Source organism: Lissotriton vulgaris, chromosome 3_1 (assembly GCF_964263255.1).
Source record: "Lissotriton vulgaris chromosome 3_1, aLisVul1.2, whole genome shotgun sequence".
In the NCBI taxonomy this organism is placed as follows: domain Eukaryota; kingdom Metazoa; phylum Chordata; class Amphibia; order Caudata; family Salamandridae; genus Lissotriton; species Lissotriton vulgaris.
The window spans coordinates 255,784,906-255,806,325 of NC_141689.1; positions in this window are offsets into that span (position 1 = coordinate 255,784,906).

Sequence of the window (21,420 nt, forward strand, 5' to 3'; positions counted from 1 at the left end):
GCATAGCATAAGCCTTTGGAGGGCATAAGCCCTCTAAAGCACACTATCAACCCGGCAGCAGTCAGGGACATCATTTTGACACATCTAAAGCGATTGAGGTGGGCAAATGATAGACTACAGGATCTGCACAGCACAGTAAAAGAACTAGAAGTTGCAGGCTGGAATGAAAACAACTATCTAATAGATTCCTGGGCAGAGTTCATAACAGAACTGACATAATTAGTGCCGGGTGGTCGCAGACAATGCAAGGAAAACCCCCTAACATTGCATCGCGTAAAATGCAAGGTCTGAAAAGATAATTAAGAAAAGCAGTCGGGAAACCAAAAACAACTGACACTGATCAAACCGCATGGGAAAATGCATGAAGCTTGAGGAAAGAATACAAAAAAAATCCATGGGAAGAAAAAAGAAATAGGAACAAAAGGTTCTGGACAAAATCTTTGTTTAACGCCAAGCAAACCAACTCAAGTACCTTTTGGGAAATAGTAAAAGTAATAACTCCAATGTCCAGGAGTGAGACTGGGTCTAAATTCCTGGCCAGGAGTTTCGAGGGAGGCATAATGTCAGAATCACTGATAACCCCACAACCAGAACGTATCCACTAGCGTGAAAACAGTGAGGGAGACGAAACAACGGTAAAAACCAGTATAACCGATGAAAAGAAAAGCACCACTCGCGTACACTAAGTAAGTTAGTTGACCTATTCAGTAGATGAAGTAACTAACATAATACGCAAAGGCAGAAGAGACAGTGAAACGGGATCAAACTGTATTCCCCAGGCTATTTTCAAATGGGATTTGGCTTTTCGGGGTAATCATCTATTGATTCTATTCAAAGAAGAACTATTAGGTTGTATGCCATCCTGCTTACAAGCAGGGGCGGCCCTAGACATGTGCAAGCTGTGCACCTGCACCGGGCCACCAAACCCCAAGGGCCACCATGCCAATATATATATCCTTAATATAATTATCCTCTGAGGATGGATACATATTTGCGTGGCGGACCCTGGCAGGGATTTGGCGGCCTCCGGCTCTGTTCCACTTCCAAACACCCTGACCCCCCCTTCCTGAGCTCCGGGTGGGCTCCGCCCCACCCGGACCCCCTCTTTCGGGCCCCTACCCACGCTCCCTGCCCAGGGCTGCCATGAGCCTAGAGCCGCCCCTGTTACAAGGCTCAATTACCAGTCCAATCTACCAAGGTGGAGACTGATTAAACCCGGCAAATTACAGGCTTATAGCGTTGCTTGACGTAGAAGCAAAGTACTACGCATCACTCATCTTAACGAACCTCATGGAGGGGTCTGATAAGCACAACCTGATCCCGGCCAATCAGACGGGTTTCAGGAAAGGAACCGAAACAACCGCAAACATTCTAGCACTTCCGTTAATAGCGGACAAATGTAAGCGGAAAAAGCAAAAAAGACACCTCTGCTCCATAGATTTAAAAGCGGCATTGATTGCATAGACCATCGCATCTTGTGGAGGAAATTAAGAGATTGGAACATTCCTGAAAGAATATTGCAGGGAATAATGCTACTTTATACCCACACCTGGATAAGAGTCAGGTTGGGCGATGGCATCGGGATTTCAAGAAAGATAACCACAAATAAGGGCTTGAAGCAGGGGTGTGTGCTGGCCCCGCAACTACATCACAGCTTGATCAGACCAACTCCTATCCACACCTGGGTAAATTAATCTTATCAATGCTCAACAGGGAGGGACTAGGGTTTATTTAAGGTCCAGCACACGCACACTTTAAATCGAATAAGGAAACAAGAAGTGCAATTCCTGTGTGGGGATCTAGGTCTCCTGGTGTGGTGAATCCAGGGGAGTACCCTCACACACCCTAAGGGGTGTCATGCTTCCTCATCGGGCAGCTCCTCATTGGGCTGGCGCTGCAATGCCCAATGGGCTCCTCAGGGGGCTCTTTACTGGAGTTCTTTTCTTTTTAGCTGACATGAAGAGTGAGGTTCGAAGGGGGCGTAGCCTGCAGCTGACAGCGACGGACGAGAGCTGAGGATCTCCGACCGCCGCTTACCTGTATTCAATCATCCTGACCCCCCGAGAACTGCGGGGGAAGCCAGAAATCACAGTGTGGGGAAGCAGAATGTGCCTGAACTGGATGGCGGAGCCCTGAAACATCGCCATAGTTGCAATCGGGGATCAACTGCCGCTTGCTGTCCTACCGGCCCTGGGTGTAAGATGGTGGCGCGGTGATGAATGACACTGGTGCTGCTGCTTTGAAGTGCTAGCAGATTGCGAAGGAACTCAGGAAGCCCACCCTGCTTGAGGGAGTGCAGATCGGGGGTGTCCCGATTGGGGGCAGATTGTGAGCCACCGAGACCTGCGAGGTGCGGGTCTGACGAGACAAAGGACAAAATGGCGCCCACAGGGTAACCGCCGCAGCAGCATCTGCCTTCCCGGCCTGTAGGGTGCTCAGTCCTTAGAAGAGAGTCTGCTTCGAGCAGTGTCCCATAGGCGGAGAGACCAGCAACCTTCCTGACGGCGAGCTCATACTCAGCTAGAGCCAAGAATGCCAGTGAGTATGGGCATGGCCCCAGTCCTTGCTGCAGCGCGTCTGAACTTTGGTGTGGCTGCGGCGAGGGCCCACCACCCGGCTGCATGATTGCTCCCGCCCGTTAGTTGAATCAGCGGCTCCTGTGACACCTGCCCGCTGGAGAGACAGCATCCTGTGGAGGACCTTGGATTGAGAGGCGTGGTGCACGGCATTGCTCCAGGTGTAGAGTTCAGCACGATTAGGGAGTGCCCCACGAGCCACCACTACCGGCCCGGATACTGATACACTTGCCCCCGGGGGGATTGCTGGCCCTGTGGGGGAATATAAGGGGCGACTGCTGCTGTCCCCGTATTGCCAAGGGATCCAGGCTTTACAACGGTGCCGGAACGGAGGGTGCAGGGCTCGACAAATCTAAAAAATCTTACTTGACCTGCAGGTCGAGTGAGTAGACTTTTCTACTCGACCTAACAGCAATGCACTCGACCCACAAATTGATCGCATAATGGACTTTTTTCAAAACATTTGCAGCACCAACAACCCAGGAAAACGTTGGCCAAGCAAATTAACTGCAAATTTTATTAAGCTATCACCCATTTACCTCCCTGTGTATCAAAGTGCTGTGGTGAACGTTTCTGCGAACATACATGGCAAAAAAATACCTTATAAATTTCCTTTGTACCTTCAGATAATAACTGACTAAGTTCGGACGTTTATAAAAGTGCAAGTATAGAAACCCTACGGTGCAACACAGCCAAATCAAACTCTCCACATGCGCTTCATCCGGGAAAAGGCAAGCAAACCTTTTTTAAACAGTGAGTTTATATGGGCACAGCAGGGACAGTCCTGTAAACAAATTGCACATGGTCTGGCTTGACAACGCAGCTGTGACCAGGCAATTAGAGTGAGCATTACTAGAGAGGGACTTTGGCTCTGCCCAAATGTTAAGAGCCAATTGTCTGAGTACATGTTTTCAGAACATGTGCATCCAAAAAAAAGTTATTTTGCTTTACAGTGATCATTTTTGTTTTCTTATGCAGCAGCCTGAGATTGCATTTTCAAGGGCACAATTTAGGACTTGCTTGACAGTGCAACTGTCATTTCTTACTACACCAATGTCATTCTAATTCGTTGCTTCCACAATATTACATATTCCCATGCTAATTTACACGTAATGCTTTTCATTTTCAACTGTAACATGCACAATATCGAATCTTATTAAGACCAAAGGGGATAAAAATTCAGTTGCAGTGTACTAAGCTAATTACACAGATCACCAAATGAAATGTGGACGAGGCATTGCATAACCCAAAACCAGAGAGGTTGGTACATAACATCTGATAATTAAGACAACGAAACAAACCAAGGAAAAACCGCGAAATAAAGTAAGTTGCTACGCATTCAGTTCAGAAAGTGGCAACACGTTTGAAAGAGTAGTTTACCTCGTGTAAATGTCAACGTTTTAAATTTCACTTGTTTCACTGCTATCGAGTGGCCCTGTCTTTCCACAACGACCGTGCTGGCATCTAGTGGAAATTGTACCAAAAGCTCCTTTATGTATGTATTCTCTCAAGGATCACAAAAATGCTCGTTTCACATTTCGGGTGCAATTGTCCTGTCTACACCCATCCGTCTTTGTTCAGCCTCCTCTATTCCCTCTCCATTAATTGAAGCTCCTTCCTATTTTTCACTAAAGTGTCTTTACCAATTCTGCTATACAGGGTCTCGAATACTCACCCCCCCCCCCACCTCCTTTCTGACACACTTGTACCTCTTAAACTGCCAATACAGCTTTATGGTTTACCTCTATACCGGAGTACTAAACCTCTACCCCTAAATGTATCCTCGTGCATCTATCCTACCACCAGTGGCATGAGCCGTTCCTTGTAATGACGACGGCTCACACGTGTGTACATGAACATGCTACCAACTTCCCGGCACGCGCACCAGTCCCTAAGGCGGCGCCAAGTGCAGCCTCACTTGGCGCTAAATGAAAACCCAGAGGAAAACAGCAAAGAAAGCATTTTGTAAGGGTTGCACAAACAAAATGTCAGCTTATTATTTTCTATTCATGCCGGTTCTCACTGACTCAAGCTAAGGTGTCCACGTCTTCGAAAGAGAATCTAAGAGAATCTATATAACCAAATAATGTGTACATATTCTGCCTCTTTTTTCATTCTACGACGTGTATATGGTACAAGGACTGTGGCGCGCCGTTTACCTTCAGCAAAGCCCTGTCACACCAACTGCAGCTTTCCCGCCCCCACAAGATGGCCCTTAAAGTGACCATCTTTATTACCCCGAATTACAAGTCAGTGGGAGGGGAAGTCGTGGCATTATTAATGGGCAGGATGCCCATATAGCGACATAATTATTCACAGGCAGCTTCGAGGAGCAGACCATTCTCGTAGGCCTTGGGGAGTGGTAATTACAGGACTGGGAGGGAGACACATGACGGATCAGTCAGCTCAGCTCAGCCTCGTTTCACGAAAATAAATTAAACCGCAAGTTGTCGAAACTGACTCACCTCTGCCAAATCGCCCTGCACTCTGTCCTGAGTCCTGACTCCACAGAGGAGAGAGCGTGGTGACGTGCTACGTCATTGCTGCACTATAAGCAGCACAGCGCGGGGGCAGGCCAGGGCCGTCATTGGAAGCGCTTTCGCGCGCTACAAGATTGACGGCCCTGGCACCCAAACAATAGGCAGCGCACCACAACACCACCACCACCACCAAGTTAGGTGGTGCGTGCATGATGCATGCTGCCCCCTAAAGCCTCTCAGAGCGCACCGCACCACCTGCACTCCTATCGTGCTGCCACCTAGAGCCTTCACATGCTACTGCACACTGCCAGATAGCGCTCGCCAGGCCGGTCAAGTAGGCCTTGAAACTGACTCGACCTTCACAAAATTCACTCGCATTTGCGAGCGGGCGAGTACATTTGTCGAGCCCTGGGGTGTGACTGCTGGGACCTGGAGAGCACGGCTGTGACAGGATGACCAAATGCAGTGGCGCTCGGACTGCCAGGAGTGAAGGGAGCTGGTTCGGAGGCCCGCATTGTCCGGCTGTTAACGCGCCTTCGCCTGGCACGGGCTGCAAGCCTGCTGCCCCTGCACCTAAAGTACAGACCCAGCAGGAAAGAGTGAAGATAGCTGTGGGGAGCTTTCCGCTCCCTAGTTGCCTCTCGGTGAACAGAGAGTATAATGATACAAGGAGACAAGCTGTCAGTTTACAGGGGTCCAGCGGTCCAGCAGTCCGTAGCAAGAGAGGTCCTAGAGTGCTGTCATGATACTACTGCTCCTGAACATAAGAGGTCCCTACAGTGTCAGTATAGCCCACCAATGCATCAGAGACCCCGAATAGTGCCAGCTGAGTTGCTACCTGTCACAGGCCAGTTTTGCGCTCCTGGGAGGGAGCCTAATGTGAGATGATCATCCTTTGCCCTTATAAAAGGCCCCAGCTAGAGCCTCGCACTGGCAACCTGGCAGGTCTTGCACGGCGGAGCGGACCCCACTGAGAGGCCTAGTACTGTCGAAAACTAGGTGGGAGGTCGTGTGGGTTTGGCCTACGCTACAAGACAAAATCCTACCCATGGCCAGAGCCTGCGGTGGAGTGGTTCCCACTGAGAGGCCTGGCCCACGCAAAATACAGGCGGAGAGTCACCTCGAGTGCGGTGATCAGATTGTGGGAGAAGGCCTGCCTGCCCTTGCATTTACCAACAAACTGAGGCCGAAGAGAGTGACAAAGTTTGAAAGAAGTGGCCTCGCACCTTGGGCCACTAACAGGACCTGTGGACTACTGGGCAGTGTTTACTTTGGTGAGATCACTCGGCTCAAGGCGTTCACAGCGAAAGGGAGCACTAAGAGCAAGTGCACCGGCTAGTACGCGAATTCAAGAAGGGTACAGCGACAGGAGAACTTGGAATTGGTGACCTTCCAAAGCACTTATCACAGGGGGCATTGAGGTTGTACGGACGGCGCACCAGTGCGTAGGAACATTGAGATGGGAAGAACTCAAAAGAAACGGGGATTCACTGCCCTCAGTGTGGAAGCCCCAGGAACCCACTCTGAGGAGGAAGAAGAGGCGCCCGAGCCTAATGGAGACCCGATCTCCTGGAATCCGGCATTGTCCGATATCATGCAAGCGATAGCGGCCACCAGAGAGGTGGTAGAAGGGAAAATTGACGCCATTGGTACAGATCTCAGCCTGCTGAAAGATGATCATTGCAAGTTTAAGGACAGAGTGAGCAGCAATGAGAAAGAGATGAGCGGACTGCCGGAATCAGATCACGAGCCACGTCGTTCCCTCACTACCCTGGAAGCTAAAGTAAAAACCCTGGAAATGCGAGCTGAGGACAGCGAAGAGAGATAGTGGCAGAACAATATCTGCGTCATTGGGATACCTGAAAAGGGCCAAATATGGTCTGTTAATTGGAGGACTGGCTCCGCTCTGAAGTGGCTCCCACTAGTCTGTCCCCCTTCTACGCCCTGAAGTGGGCTCACAGAGTCCCAGCCAGACAACCAAAACCAGGGGCCCTTCCCCGTCCCATTGACGCTTGACTATTACACTTTCGGGATAGGGACCACATTTTGCAAAGTGCCCACCAAAAGCAAGATCTGCGTATTGACAATAACACTGTCATGATTTTCCCAGACTTTACGAGGGAGGTGTAGCGAAACAGAGCGTCTTTCACTGCGGTCAAGGCTAAACTACGACAGTTGCACCTGCACTATGTCTTGTTATTTCCTGCTTGACTTAAGATAACCGACTATGCGGGTGCTTGCTTCTTCACTACACCACAGGAAGTGTGGGACTGGCTCGACATGATGATCCGCCCAGGCCCGTGGCTCGGCGGATCATCATGTCTCAGCTCCAGGAACCTCCCAGAGGAGCCCTCGCAACCATAAAGCCGGATCCAGGGCCCCTTCACCCAGGGAACTTAGTCTTGAGCGCCGCAAAGCGTTGCAGGCAGTGTATCCCACAGTCCAGGAAGACATGGCTCCTCTCAAAGCGGCACTGGGCGCCGCTCTGACAGATCAGGAACCTCGCCGGACCGCACCGACAATGAGAGCCTGGGATCGGCCATGCCGCAGGTCACCCCCTAAACGGCTGACCTTGTGTGAGAGCTAGGCTGTGACATCACTTATGGGAACTACCTGAGTCTCAGAAATGGGTTTTATTCCCGTGCACTTGTTATATTCTCACGTAATCACAAAATATTAACACTGTTCAAGTTGGCGCTGCTTTTGACACACGTCGTCTGGGCGTGCCTTTCAAATATATAAATCTGTTGTGGGCAGGATTCCCTACCCACCAAAATGCGCGCTCAATGTAGCATGAAACCAGTGTGTTTCATGCTACATTGAGCGCGCATTTTGGTGGGTAGGGAATCCTGCCCACAACAGATATATATAACTACCTGAGTCTGTTCATCTCTATAAAGCTAGTGCAGTCTCTGAGAACTTGCGGCTTCCCCACTCTGAACTCTGAGGAACTGCCAGCTGTTATGTGGCTTTTTGTCTAGATCAGATACAGGGGGGTGGGGTGGGGGGGCGGTGGGTTGGGGCCATCAGTACGGTTCCTGATAGGTGACCGCCACTATCAATAGACAATGGTTTGTTTTCAAAGAGGTTTGGACGGGAATTCTCGTTGGGATACCTGCCCTGGGGAGGGGGAGTTGGGGTTGTTGTTACTGTTGTTTTTTTCCAAAGGGGATCTCGGCGTGCCACGGAGGGACAATTTTTTAACAGGTGTGTCATAGAGGGGAGTTTTTTTGGCGGCTACAAATGTTGGTTTCAACAATGGGACCCCCATTAGGATTGGCTTGTTTATCCCACAAATAAAGGAAGTCCTGGCTCCTCTCAAAGCGGCACTGGGCGCCGCTCTGACAGATCAGAAACCTCGCCATACCGCAGCGACAATGAGAGCCTGGGAGCGGCCATGCCGCAGATCACCCTCCAAACGGCTGAGGACCTTGTATGAGAGCTAGGCTGTGACATCATTTATAGGAACTACTCGAGTCTGTTCATCTCTATGAAGCTGACGCAGTCTCCGAGAACTTGCGTCTCCCCCACTCTGAACTCTGAGGAACTTCCAGCTGTTATTGGGCTTGTTGTCTAGATCAGATACAAGGGGGGTAAGTGGGGGGAGTGGGTTGGTTCCTGATAGGTGACCACCTCTGTCAATAGACGATGGCTTATTTTAAAGAGGTTTGGATGGGGATTCTCGTTGGGATTCATGCCCTGGGGAGGGGGAGTTGGGTTGTTGCTGCAGTTGGTTTTTTTTAAGGGGATACCGGCGTGTCACGGAGGGAAGTTTTTTTAACGGGCATGTCATAGGGGGAAGTTTTTTTCGCGGCTACAAACATTGGTTTCAACAATGGGACCCCCATGAGGATTGGCTTGTTTATCCTGGAATGTGAGAGGAATGCATTCCATGATTCGACACCATAAAATACACTTCTACTTAGTTCGCAGAGGCATTCAGATCGCATTCCTCCAGGAAACGCATTTACTGGCGAAAGAAGGGAGGTCATTACAGCATCACTGGAGGGGCCTGGTCTTTTGCACTGCCTACTCCGCTTTTGCGAGGGGTGTTCTGGTATGGATTAGGGCCGGTGTACCCTTCTAATGTACGAAACAATTGATTGATCCTGAAGGTAGATATGTGGAGGCGTCTGGGAAGCTGGATGGCAGAGACCATAACCCTTGGTAGTCTATATGCACCCAATACAGACCAACCAGCTTTCTTTGCCCATCTTTCCGGGAAGCTGGCGACCGCCCTCACTGGTTAAATTTTACTGGGGAGGACTTCAATTGCACCTCCGATGTCAATGTAGACCGTTCACATCCCCCTCTTCCTAATGCACCCACACATAAATTGAATTCTAGCTCACCGCAGTTATTATTCCTCTGCTCAAACCGGGCAAGCAGGCATGGGATAGGACTGCCTATCGCCCTCTGTCCATTCTCAATCTCGACTATAAAATATTAAGCAACATTTTTGCTGCCCGGCTACTCCCTCACATCATCACCTTGGTTCATAAGGACCAGTCCGGGTTCATCCCCACCAGAAACACAGTGCTCAATGTCTGAAGACTTATGAGGGTCCTGGAGGCGAACACTTACAGTGCGAATTACGCCACGGTATTTGCAATGGACATAGAAAAAGCCTTAGACAGCCTGGAGTGGGCTTTCTTGTTTGACGTGATGCGGACCATGGGGCTGGGCCCTAAATTTATGAGTTGCACGGCCCTCCTTTATGCCGATCTCACTGCCAGAGTCAGAACTGGGGGGCTCATCTCGGACGCCTGCTGGGTGGGCACACAACAGGGGTGTTCACACTCCCCGCTGCTATTTGCCCTGGCAATGGAGTCACTGGCGGCACAGGCCAGGTCGGGGCGAGTCTATCAGGGGCTAGATGTCCATGGGCAGGTCCATCACATAGCTTAGTATGCTGATAACCTCTTGCTTTTCCTAGCTGATGCAGGGTCAGAACTTCAGGGAGCAAAACACCTTCTTCATGCTCTCCGCGAAGTAGCAGGAATGAAGGTGAACTTGTCGAAATCTTGCCTGTTCCCGGCACATGGGGGCCGAGTGGGCCCACAGAGCTCAGAGGGAGTGACTTGGGTGGACCGTTGTCTGCCCTATTTGGGCACACAGATTAACCACAACCAGTAGGACATTCTTTTTTATTTTATTTTTATTTTTGGAAGACCTTTATTTATAAAGGTTGTACACAGAGCTCAACAAAAAGCCAGAAGGCTTGGCAGTATAGTACATGGCAATACGGCAGTGCACAGAGGATTAGTTACAAATTAAGTAAGGTCAAATTTTGAATTTTAGGTCGTAAGGATAAGCGGTATCAAGACAATTTTAAGTCAGAACATTGATTCCAGCATCAAAGGATCAGGAGAAATAAGTACACGTTTCGTTTGTTACACCAACACCACGACTATCCCCATAGAAGGAAGCATCTGAATAAACAGTAGTACACACCATTTAGACTTCAATAAACGAAAAAGCAGTCCACTATATAGCTCATAGAAGAAAGAATAGAAGGCCCATAGAACAAAAAGAAATAAAAAAAAAACCCTCCAACCCTGCACCCCTGCAGCTGGCTACGGCCTACCCCCCCTAGCAGTGTGCCTGTCGCCCCAAAAAAAGGAGTCCCGAAGTATAGAAGAGAAGAAAAAGGTCCTAACCTATAACTACAATGAAAGTAGTGAGAAGCGGAGAGGAGCCCTCCACCAGTCCCCCGGCATCTCCCTCCCACAGTTTCTATCTCACCACAGAATGTAAAGTCCAGTAACCAAAACCCATTACTAGCAGACAGTGTTCAAAGTACAAAATCGGCATACTGCGCTATCCAGGAAATCAGCACGTCGTACATCCATCTCGGTCAGCCACTAAGAAACTGTCAGTCCGTATTATGCAGCATTCATCCCTGTCCCGTCTTATCTTTTCTGCTCACCAAAGTGTCAGCTCCCAATGCAATCTTTACGGGGAGTCGAAGTGTCCAAGTGGGCTCGAACAGTAGCCCAGGAGCGTCGATTTGATGCAAACGGACCTCGACCATACCCTTTTCACGCCGATCCAGCGGCCCGGTCCAGGTCCGAGAGTACACCTTCCACCTGATGTTCGGCAGAGCAGGGCCAGGGAGGAAAGTCTCAATGTCCAACAACATCTGGGCGGCCCCCGGGCATCGGGGAGCATGACTTGGGGCGAAAACTCCCATCGCGATTCCAATCCGAAGACTACCCGTCGTCCCAAGCATTCAATATCTTCAACAAGAGACGTCCCGGGGTTGGGGGTCCCAATGCCGTCAGTGTCGCTTAAGGCCGCCATGTTGTTGTGGACGAGCATAGAATCAGGCATGCCGCCATATCCCTGTTGGCTGGCTATTCTCGATCGCCCCAGTGCAGACACGATCTCATCCACCTTGCCACCCAGGGTTCGAACAGATTGCTCCATGTTATGTCGAAGGGCAACAATAGCAGCCATAAGACTGCCATAGTGCAGGTCTCCGTCGTGTCCCCTCTCGATCATGCCTCTCTTTTCCATGCGTCCACGATGACTTTGTGGCTCAGTCTCCTCGAGGCTACACTCCACCATGCCCGTTGTGGTCACTGACAGGGGCACACTGAGTCGGGCCAGGTTTCACACCGAGGGGCAGCAGACACCTGTGTGTCGCATAAGTGGCCGACAAAACCAATATAGTACAATAAGCAGCTGGCAATGAGAAGGCAGCCCTGCTCGATGTTAGTTAAGCAAAAAATTTGGGAGCCACCCGCCGATAGCGGGATAATACGCAAGCAGTTTCTCAGCGGCGACAATCAAAGCTCCTGCGAACGTGCAATGCGCCCCAAACGAATTGTCAGGCACGCTTTAGATCGCACCCGTAGTCCAGCAGGATATGCGTTTCAGGAGTCGGCCGTTCCTCGCCACACATGATTCGACCGGTCCCTCTCAGTCTCTGGCGCCCGTTGTTGTTCACTTGGTGGCCGGCCTCGATATCCACTCGAGGCCCCGGTCACAGGGTTGCTGCGGGCCGCGGACTGTAGCGGGATGTTTCTCCAGTTTGGAAGCAGGTGCGAGCCTTAGGATTTCTCCGTGGGTCGTCGGAGGTTTTCATTTCCGCAAGAAGCCGTTTCAGTTCAGGATTGCAGGCAGGATGCGAGCGCAGGAGGAGATGGTCTTCGGAGCCGAGGAACTAGGCGACCGTCCCGGTCGCCATCTTGGCTCCTCCCCCCAGTAGGACATTTCTGAGGGCAACATATGAAAGGCCATTACGGGAGCAAAAACTAACTTTGAATTCTGGGGCTCCCTGCTGCTGTCTGGGGCGGGACGAGTGGCCCTGCTCAAAATGGTAACCCTCCTGAGACTATTATATTACTTTGGGACCCTTCCGATCTGGATCCCGGCAAAATTCTTCAGGCAGCTCTGTTCCATGATCTCTGCCTTCATTTGGGACACGGGCAGATGACGGATGGCTCAATACACTCATGCGACCCAGAGCGGAGGGGGGACTGGCGGTTCCAGATTATGACACCTCTTACTCAGCAGCGCAATTTCAATGGCTCACGTAGTGGGTGGCGGATGCCATCAGAGGGAAGACGAGCACAGAAAGAGCATAAGGACGCTGTCATTGCTCTTCTATGTCGTTCTGCGACTTCCGGTAGATCCTGCAACCCTTACCTTGGAATTTAACACAGCGCGAAAATGGTGGAACAGATAGGTATCTGCAGCGTGCCTCTATCCAATGTGCCTATGCACCAGAAATACCATTGCTTATATGCAGTGTTCTGGCACATGGAGGGAATTGGCGGAGGCTGGGGACATGGGCGGAGCTGGGCATGACCTGCATGGGAGACCTTTATGAGGAAGGGGCCATGATACCTTTCAATGATCCACAAGCCCGATATGGCCTGCCAGGGGGGGATTTCCTACAGTATATGGCTCTCACTGTAGCTGTTAGGAAGCACTGGGGCGGAGGGCTGACAGAACCACAGTCTTCCCTGGGCTGTCAATATGTGGTGATGGCAGCTGGCACATTTAAAGCAGTCATTTGTCTGTACAGACGCATGACTCTTGAAGCCCTGCTCCCCCTGACTGACCTAAAGACCAAATGGGAAACTGACATTGGTGAGGACATCCCGGACAAGGCATTGACGAAGTTAGTGGAAAGAGCCTGGAAGAGCACTAGAAACACTTGATTCCAACCCGTGCGCTTCCATATTCTACACAGAGCATATCTCACCCCGAAAAAATTACACAAGTATTTTCCGGCCCAGGGAGCGGTCTGCCAGAGATGTAATACAGATGGGGCAGACTTCAAGCATATGCTATTGGCCTGCCCGTTCCTTGTTAGCTATTGAGAGGAGGTAAAGACAGTCCTTTCCGACCTGACTGACAGGGGGCTTGAACCGGCCATGGTATATTGCATTTTACACTGGTTCCCACACACGTCCAAGAACAAAATTACTAGTAAATTTATAGATCTGGGTCTTCCACTGGCCAAGCGGAACATCACTACACATTGGAAGGCGAAACAAGGTCCCAGCATAGCAATGTGGAAAGCAGAATTCATAAAGTGGGCTGAGTGCGAGGGAATGATCAGGTTACAAATAGCGAAGCGAGTTGGGAGTGATAAGGCCCTAGATGGGGCAAGAGCATGGGAAGCGTTGGTCGTTGCAAACAAATCCCCCGAGGAGACTGTTGATAACGCCCCCATAGAGGCCCCCAGGGAGGCTGCAACCTAGCCTGTTAATTGCCATCGGTTCCTCTTGATCTGCAATCTTGGGAACTGGGTTGACGCTAGATAATACAGTTGGTTCACCAAAGCCGTAGCCATAGGCTATTTAACCCCTCCCATGCTCGTGACGGAACCGTTCCGTCACGAGCCTCGAGTGGGCTGTGCTGGTGACGGAACGGTTCCGTCACGGCCCTCTCGCCGCGCCGGCGCGGCGCGAATTCTGCTCGTGCGCTAACGTTCTCTAGCGCGGGCGGGGCCGTGACGGAGCGGTTCCGTCACGAGCACGGGACCGCCGCCCCCTTAGCACTGCGGCGGAATAGCCGCCACAGTGAAGGGGTTAAAAGTGTTGCCTAGAAGCAAGAGGTGGCACGTTGGCCCTTTTTACTGCCTAGGATCAATGACACACCTGGGGGGGCGGAGGGGGGAGGGTGAGGGAGAGGGGATAGTTGGGGATAGGCCTCGGTTTTTGTTACATATACTTATTGAACAGATTGTATAATGTGCCCGGCAAGATGGTATGGACCTTTTGTTTGCCACACCAGACTTCAAATGGCTTGCTTGTCACTGGATCACCCAAGGGTGGGTGTCCCAGGACCCCCCTGCAAGCTTGGTGCAAAATCAATAAAAGTCTGTTCATTTTTTATTTTTTTTTGATGAAGAGTGAGGTTCAAATGTGGTGTGCAGGTGTGAATATAATGAAGGAAAAAAATGACTAAATAGTATCCAAAAACGATTTTAATCGCCGGGTCCTTTTGTTGTGATTAAAAACGTGAGTTTGAGCTGGTGATAAATATAATGGTCTATCTAGGCTCCGACTCGTATAAGTCAAGGGTCAACATGTTTCATGCCTCTTACTGTCCACAAGGATCACTGCATTCCATCAGGACCAATTCAACGTCGTCTACCCAAACAGGGATTGATTGTGAAATATATGCTAAGCATGCCCTGCATACCTTACATAAATATGTAATGTGTTTCCTGTGAGGGTAAAAAGAGATGTTAAAAACAGATATGTTCAAATTAGCAAATCCGTAAAGAATAATTAAAAACCACAAGTGACCTTGTGACAATATTTGTACATTGTGCATGTTCAAGCTATCCACAACACTGCTATAATTAGCAGAAGGTGAAAGCATGCAGTTACATTTGTCGCCATTCATATAGTTTCTTATTGTGACCAGGTGTGTTCACCTTTAACATACCCAGCACAGCCATCTTCATACATCGAGATCTTTAAAATAAAAAAAAACTCTTTCCACTATTGTATACAACGTGATCTGACAGCGGAAAGGATAACAACGCAGAACAGGGAGGCGCGGTCTGCCCCACCGGTATACTGGACACACACACAAATCCTGTGTTTTAAGAAAGCAGGAAGACTCGCCCAAACTTAGTACAGTGTATGGCTCCAATCAGACCGGTCAGGGCAAAATGCTACTGTGCATGCCGACGGTCCTGAAATATATAGGAAGGAGGAGAGCGGAGGAGTCAGGCAGCCCGTATTAATTTGTTCTTCGTAGTTCTGGCCGGAAAGTAGGTGGGCAGGGGGGTGGGTTTTTGGAGGGAGTGGGGGTAAATAAAGCAGCAAAATTCCACCCCTTGTTATTAATTGAAAACCGCTTCGGCCAACTAGCGCATGCCACAATGCCACAAGTTCGCCTTTGCTCTCGCACCTTAGACATGGAATTGTTGGAATCAAGAAGCTTTCACGAGTCCCAAAGCCTCCCACATACGGAGTATAACTCCAAACTCCACCTTACGCAGGCTGTGGGGAGACCAGCCTTACACAGGATTCTAGCGTTCAGATTACACCCTCTCCCCATTAAAGAATTATACCCCTCCGGGTTGACAAAAACGGCGATCATGGAGTGCCGGCTCTGCAAATACAAACATGAGTCTTTGGCTCATATCCTACTTTGCTGCCCGGCCTTGCGCCTTGCCCGCAGACTTTATCTTAGGCCCATTCTGCTACAACTGGGGACTAGAACTGCAAAGGAGGCAGTCCATCAACTGTACACACTGGACATGGTGAAGCATATGGCTATGTTTGGTAAATTTGTACAACAGACTCGTATGAAGCTGATGGACTCTCCCACCTAAGTAGTCAGGCAAGCACTTGTGCTGAGGTCACATATTGTCTTGAACTAACTGTTTAGCTTAACGGGAGCATGTACAACTGTTGGCCAAGTTCAAAAAAGCTTCCCTGGATATAATGACCATTGAATTTTAGAACTTTAGATTTTAATCACAATGTTTTTTTTTTTTTTATTGTTTATCTTTTATAAATGCAGTGGGTTTTTTTCTACTTGGTTTTATTGTAATGGTTTTGAGTAACCACACAAATAAATGTATTCATTCATTCAACCAGCACATGCCTGGATGGTGATTAAAAACTACAAGAATCCTAAACCGGCACTTGACTTGTCTTACATTTCCGGCATACCTAAAGAAGGCGAACACCCATTACAACGATGACCACACATCGCGGTTGCATAACAACGCAAATTTCACATCGCGTAAACGTTTATGTAGTATGTCTCCACAACGCATGCTGTTACATCGCAGGGTTTCCCGCATCGCATGCAATTACAACGCGAATATGGGTAAGTAGTCCCAGGTTTGCAAAATGATGGAAGACATTTTGAAGCTTTCCCATGCATAAATAAAGTTATTTGAGTACTTCAGAGTGCCCTTTCACCATACAGTACACTCGTGTCCCCCTGCCGTGGGTGTAAGGAGTACAGAAGCAGTCGTGTGGCAAGCACGTCCCACCGCGAGTAACAGCCAAAAGGATATTGTGCTGTGCAGCGTGATCTGTACGTGTTGAAGCAACAGCAAACTTTGTGTATTTATGTTGTATCCAAGGAATGACAGGAGAAGGAGGTAAACTTAAGGATTAAGTTTAATTAGAAATCTCAAGTACAGCATAAGATCCATCAGAGTGCACATCCAAGAAGTTCCAGTCTTCAACTGAAGATCAGGAGCAGAACATTCTACAATAACCTAGCAACCCAGGTGCTAGGATGCAAATACATGAAACAGCATGAGCAATGAAGAAACATAGGATATAACACACCTACTTCCCCACAATTACAAAAACAAAACAAATTAAAATAACAAAGTGAGAAAAAACTAAAGATAAAACAATAATTTTACAATAGAACAACATATCAAGTAATGTAATCATTCAAATATTTAGGTGTAAACTTAACTCTAGATGACTTTGAACAGGAAGCAGAGACCTCAGAAGGACCTGAGGCAAGTTCAACTACATCTAAAGAAGTCGTGTTATTATCATCAGAATTCGTCAAAGCAGTAGATTGAAGAAACTCTTCCTCATGAATATTAGGATTGCCAAACAATGACAGAGCCCCATCAGACACATTGGAACTACATGAAGGAAGGTTATAAGGAGACAAAATGTTAGAGTCAACTGCATTGGGAATAACGTTTGAACCTGAAACATCAACAGGAGCAATGTCCGAGCCCTTCACTTTTGAAACGGCCCTTTTACTCCACCACTTACCACTAGTAACCTTAACAGCATGTTTGCTGATTTGAACAATAGTGGTCTCCGGATAAAACTTTGAACCTTTGGCCTTACATGGTCTTCGGATTCTAACTTTGTCACCAACGTTTAGAGAAATTTCTTTCACATGTTTATCCAGATCATACCTGATTTTGGACTTGAGCTGAGCAGCTACAACCTTATCTTTGACAAGATCAAGATCAACAACATCTTTACCTTGAGATGTTTTGCTAACAACCCAACCAGGGGATAACTCATTAAAGGATTGTCTCCCTCTTAACAAGAGGAAAGGTGTCACCCCAGTGGTTGAGTGTGGTGTGTTGTTGTACGACCAAACTCTGTCACAGACAACATCCTGAACACAAAGGCCAGATGAAATAGCTAATTGGACTGCGTCCTTCAGGACACGATTCGCTCTCTCCACTAAACCGTTGCCCTGTGGGGAGTACAAAGCAGTGGTAAGATGTTTAATGGCAAAATTATCCAAAAAACTATTCATTTCATAAGATACAAATTGTACCCCATTGTCCGATACTAAGAACTTGGGAATTCCTTCGGACTGGAAAAGTTTTTTAAGACATTTTATGACATTATGGGTATTAGGTTCTTTTAAAAACTCACAGGCAACCCGATTGGAGTGATAGTCTACAATGGTAAGTATAAATCTGAAACCCTGGTTTAAACCACCAATAGGCCCTAGAAAATCCATACCTAATTTCTCCCATGGACTGTCAGGGAAAGCAACAGGACACAAGGGTTTATTAACAGTCCGCAATGACTTCTCAGCATGAGAACACTCGCTACACCCATTCAAAAAGGTATCTACACAGATGTCCATCCCTGGCCACCAATAATGAAGTCTCAATCTCTTTTTTGTGCTTGTGATCCCACCATGACCTTTTTGAGCAATGTCAATGATCTTATCTCGAATAGAAAGAGGAGGAATGAGGGAAACACCTCTCAAAAGGAAATCACCCTGCAAACTTAATTCATCTCTGACTTTGGAAAAAGGAAGAAGATCCTTATCAATAAGATTTTCTCTTGGCCAACCTTCAGCAATATACTTTTTTAATGTATGAAAAGAAAAATCCTGCAAAGACTCTTTAATCCAATCAGATTCAGAAACCACGTCCTTTGCTAGAACTAGTCCATCCAGAAGGTTGACTACTACTTCTTTGTCATCAAGAATAGGAGAAAACTTCAAAGAACTTGAAGGACACCTGGACAAAAAGTCTGCCGTGAAGTTCTTCCCACCAGGGATATGCCTTATACTGAAATTGAAGTCATAAAGTTTTGAAAGAAGACAACTTAATCTTGGGCTAGCATTCCTTAAACCCTTGTCATTCCAAATAAAAATCAATGGTTTATGATCTGAAACCAACACAAATTCGCGACCCCAAACATACGTGGAAAAATGTCTAACTCCCCAAACGCAAGCTAAGGCTTCTTTTTCAATGGTACTATAATTTCTTTCCGAAGAGGAAAGTTGGCGGGATGCAAAGGCAACAACATTTTCAATCCCACCATCAGCTTGACTCAGTACAGCACCTAAACCGGTATTACTAGCATCCACTGTAATAAATGACAGAGAGTTCTCATCAAAGGGCTTGAGAGCTGGAGCATGTATAATTAAATCCTTTAAAGAGTCAAAAGCCACTTTATGCACTTCATCCCACACAAATTTAACATTGTTCCTAGTAAGCGACCTCAAAGGCTCACTAACATGTGCAAAATTCTGTACAAATCTCGAATAAAATTCACTTAAACCCAAAAATGATCTTGATTGGTCTTTGTTGATGGGCTGAGCACAATCACGAATGCCTTGCAAGAGATCATGTTTTGGAGCAATGCCTTTATGAGAAATGGTATGACCAAGATATTCAACCTCACTGAGGAGAAATCTGCATTTCAGTTTTTTAACAGTCATACCATGGTCACTTAAAATACCAATGACTTGATCAAGTTTGACAAGATGTTCTTCCACAGTGTTAGTAGAGATCAAGATATCATCTTGATAGGCTAAAACATCACGAACTTCTCCAAATAACTCAAACATTAGTTTCTGAAAAACTGATGCCGCTGAGGCAAGACCAAAAGGTAACCTTAGATATCTATAAAGACCAAAAGGAGTATTAAAAGCAGTTAAGTCTCTGGACTCTTCACATAACTCTATCTGATGATAAGCTGCTCGTAGGTCTATGGTAGAGAAAACCTTTGTACCCCTCAATTGAGCTAACATATCCTGAATACGCGGGAGAGGAAAACAATCCACCTGAATATTTTTGTTTAGAGCTCTAAGGTCCACACATAGCCTGAGCTCATCACAGTTCTTCTTAAGAGCGACTACAATTGGGGAAACCCACAGCGAAGAATTGATGTTTTCAATGACTCCCTCCTTACTCAGCTGTTGAAGATGAGTCTTGAGTCTTTCCATAATGCTCAGTGGAACATGTCTTACCTTATGGATTACTGGAACAGCATCAGGCTTCAAGATAATTTTATGTTCGAAGCCTTTAACTGAACCGAGATTATCAGAAAAAACATTGTTGTATTTACTTATGATACTTTCTAGGGATAGTTCCTCAGTAACCAGAGCATTAATTGTGGTAGAGCGGTCTAAAGAAATTGGGTTTCTAGTACCAGGTCTTAAAATTAATGGAAATTTACCTTGATCTCTCCAACCTAAGACATTATAACCCTTTTTGGATACATAAATTTTAGCTTGAATAGATCGGTCATCAAAGGTTAAAATGTCGTTGAAGAAGCCCATTAAATCAATGACTTTGCCATTAAATGCAACAGTGCGTATATCAGGAGGTAAAAGTAAATTTTCGTCCCAATGTTTAAGAAATAGAAAATCCGCAATGATAGTGATAGGGGATCCCGAATCTACAGTGACCTTAACAAGAATTTCACCAATTTTCAGATCACATACTGGATCATAGATAGAAGGATCTTCATGATCATCTATCATGTCCACAGACAACAATATTTTTTTAACAATCTGTTCTTCACTTAGATTGGAATTATCAGAATCAGAGACTTCAAGGTACATTGTCTTGGACTTGAATTTGCAAACCGCGGCAAAATGCCCAATCTTTTTACAATTAGTACATTGTTTCTTTACAGCTGGACAAGAAGTTGAATTGGCAAGGTGTAATTTTGATCCACATCTATAACAAATGGGAGGTTTATCAGTCTTTTTCCACTCAAGTTTTTGTGACTGAATACGCTGAGAATTATTTTTTGAAGAAGTAGATTTCACTAAATCTACATGTGTAGGTTTATTATTGCCTAACTCTTTGGAAGCAAAAGCAGATCTTTCTATTCCTCTGGCTAATTCTAAAGTTTCTTGCAAAGAAGGATTACGACAACATAAAATCCTTTCCTGAACTTTGTTATTAAAGAAATTCACAACAATTTGATCCCTGAAATATTGATCAATAGGGCCTTCAAATTCACAAGTTGCAGCCAAAATTCTCAACTCAGCCAAAAATATATCAATTTTTTCATATTCCCTTTGTTTGCGTGTGTAAAATCTATGTCTTTCAACAATTACACTTGGTTCGTCCTTAAAATATTTTTCTAAACGAGCAATAGCCTCAGTGTACTCATTCCAATCATCTGAGGGAGGTCTAATAACAGGGGGTTGATGATCAAAAATTCTTTGGCCTTCAGCACCTAAGGCACTATATAACATTGCATTTTTTCTGGCAGCAGAAAATTTCACAGCATCAATGGCAATTATATAGCTAATAAAGGCTTTAAACCAATGTGACCATTTTATTTTTGGTGTACCTGGTTCTGGAAGAAAGGAAGATGGAAGAACCGCAGTCTGTTGAGCCATCCTGAATTAATAAAATAACAGCATGTAAATATAAAATGTGATTAAAATAGACTTAACAAAATATAACTTTAGTTAAAATTATTAGTTGAAATAGCTGTCTGTAGTAAATATGCAATATTAACTGTGTGTATCAGCGTTAATGATACATGTTGTAGTAGATAAACAGTGTTAACTGTGTGTATCAGTGTAAATGATACACATTGTAGTAAATCTGCAATATGAGCTGTGTGTGTCAGCGTAAATGATACACGTTGTAGTAAATATATAGTATCAGCTGT